The following is a 2,995-nucleotide window of genomic DNA, read 5'->3' as shown; positions in this document are numbered from 1 at the left end:
ATGTGTGCATATTGAGCAGATTGACTGTGAGAAGTTCACCTCCAGGATGACAATGGAAACAATGATGTCATGAGCTTGAGATAGACGATTGATAGAGTTGGCTTGTTAGCGTGTAGGTTTGTCGTGACAGTGACACTGTCATTGATAGTTGTGATGTTGTTTAGTGATGAATGAAAGAAGCTGTGCAAATAGGTAGGAAACATTCTTGTAGTAGTGTATTTGTCATAGTGAGAAATGTGGTTAAGCATGTTGTTAGATGTGTGGGTTGTTCGACGAGTGATTCTATTGATGTGGATTGAGGTTGGACGGGAGAGAATGAGACGGATGAGGACGGTGCAGTGTATGAAGGTGAAATATAGTAAGAGGATTGGTATGGTGTAGTGTGTGTGGGATAGTGAAAAGGAGGCGGTCTTCACGCGCCAACCGGGCTGTCACATGGACACCATTCACAGGCGCTATCCCGCTACCGCACCACGCGGGGACTTTTGCCTGCTGGGTTTCCCCCCTGGGCCGGTCCGCCCCTCCTTAGACGACCTGGACAACCCGTCCTCCGACAGCTCATCCATATCGGCGCCGTGCTTAGCGTGGACGCCCGATCAACATGAGCACCCATATGCCAGAACTCCCGGTCCCACGAAATCCCGCACCCTGGCCTCCAAGTAGCTAGATTACAGGCGCACGCCACCACGCCCAGCCGTTAACATTGATTCAACACAATCATTTCATGCTCATTGGACATCATACAGACAACATAATTTACAACTCTCAGACAACTTCAATCAACAATGTCCACCACAATCAACACAACACACTTCGACATCGAGTCACTGCAAGTGCATACAAGATTGAATTCACAATCCATTCAATCCTATCTCATATAGAAATCGGAGATCATCACACCTATACAAACACACATTTTGACAAATATCATACTAAGACATGCACACAACACCACTCAGACAACAAATTAACTGTACGATGACTAGTCCATATGATGACATGACTAGTTGAAGAGGACACAGAACTGACACCACATTAATCATTTCTCAATATCTGTCATTTATCAATTGTTCGAATTGAAGGAATTACCACGAGGAGTGATCGATTGTTAGGAGATGTTAAACACTGATGAATATCATCTCGTTCTAGTCTTTCCATCTCACCCACAACAGACAATCAATCGGCAACAAAGTAGCTCATTCACTGAAATCTACCCACTGAATCATCTCGTCAGTAATCTGTCTGTGTATATATTCCGTGTAATCAAGTGGACGGTTCGTGACGTGGATCAGTGTATGGCACATTCGCTACTTGATTGTCTTCATTGGTCGATCGAGTTGAGTAGACTGACAAGAGAACCATTGTGGCAGAATGACTACAATGAGTTGATCTCGGTTACATGCATGTGTGCATATTGAGCAGATTGACTGTGAGAAGTTCACCTCCAGGATGACAATGGAAACAATGATGTCATGAGCTTGAGATAGACGATTGATAGAGTTGGCTTGTTAGCGTGTAGGTTTGTCGTGACAGTGACACTGTCATTGATAGTTGTGATGTTGTTTAGTGATGAATGAAAGAAGCTGTGCAAATAGGTAGGAAACCTTCTTGTAGTAGTGTATTTGTCATAGTGAGAAATGTGGTTAAGCATGTTGTTAGATGTGTGGGTTGTTCGACGAGTGATTCTATTGATGTGGATTGAGGTTGGACGGGAGAGAATGAGACGGATGAGGACGGTGCAGTGTATGAAGGTGAAATATAGTAAGAGGATTGGTATGGTGTAGTGTGTGTGGGATAGTGAAAAGGAGGTGGTCTTCACGCGCCAACCGGGCTGTCACATGGACACCATTCACAGGCGCTATCCCGCTACCGCACCACGCGGGGACTTTTGCCTGCTGGGTTTCCCCCCTGGGCCGGTCCGCCCCTCCTTAGACGACCTGGACAACCCGTCCTCCGACAGCTCATCCATATCGGCGCCGTGCTTAGCGTGGACGCCCGATCAACATGAGCACCCATATGCCAGAACTCCCGGTCCCACGAAATCCCGCACCCTGGCCTCCAAGTAGCTAGATTACAGGCGCACGCCACCACGCCCAGCCGTTAACATTGATTCAACACAATCATTTCATGCTCATTGGACATCATACAGACAACATAATTTACAACTCTCAGACAACTTCAATCAACAATGTCCACCACAATCAACACAACACACTTCGACATCGAGTCACTGCAAGTGCATACAAGATTGAATTCACAATCCATTCAATCCTATCTCATATAGAAATCGGAGATCATCACACCTATACAAACACACATTTTGACAAATATCATACTAAGACATGCACACAACACCACTCAGACAACAAATTAACTGTACGATGACTAGTCCATATGATGACATGACTAGTTGAAGAGGACACAGAACTGACACCACATTAATCATTTCTCAATATCTGTCATTTATCAATTGTTCGAATTGAAGGAATTACCACGAGGAGTGATCGATTGTTAGGAGATGTTAAACACTGATGAATATCATCTCGTTCTAGTCTTTCCATCTCACCCACAACAGACAATCAATCGGCAACAAAGTAGCTCATTCACTGAAATCTACCCACTGAATCATCTCGTCAGTAATCTGTCTGTGTATATATTCCGTGTAATCAAGTGGACGGTTCGTGACGTGGATCAGTGTATGGCACATTCGCTGCTTCATTGTCTTCATTGGTCGATCGAGTTGAGTAGACTGACAAGAGAACCATTGTGGCAGAATGACTACAATGAGTTGATCTCGGTTACATGCATGTGTGCATATTGAGCAGATTGACTGTGAGAAGTTCACCTCCAGGATGACAATGGAAACAATGATGTCATGAGCTTGAGATAGACGATTGATAGAGTTGGCTTGTTAGCGTGTAGGTTTGTCGTGACAGTGACACTGTCATTGATAGTTGTGATGTTGTTTAGTGATGAATGAAAGAAGCTGTGCAAA

At 44.6% G+C, this 2,995-nt stretch overlaps 1 non-coding gene across 1 annotated transcript; it reads left to right on the top strand.

Moving 5' to 3' along the window:
* Positions 1-398: 398 nt before the first annotated feature.
* On the top strand, positions 399-694 carry Smp_sma.srp.1.1. Its single transcript, XR_001974652.1, has one exon.
* The last annotated feature ends 2,301 nt before the right edge of the window (positions 695-2,995 follow it).

This window comes from Schistosoma mansoni, assembly GCF_000237925.1.
Source record: "Schistosoma mansoni, WGS project CABG00000000 data, chromosome 2 unplaced supercontig 0120, strain Puerto Rico, whole genome shotgun sequence".
In the NCBI taxonomy this organism is placed as follows: domain Eukaryota; kingdom Metazoa; phylum Platyhelminthes; class Trematoda; order Strigeidida; family Schistosomatidae; genus Schistosoma; species Schistosoma mansoni.
Note: the sequence above shows the minus strand (reverse complement) of the source record. Positions and strands in the feature narration are given on the sequence as shown.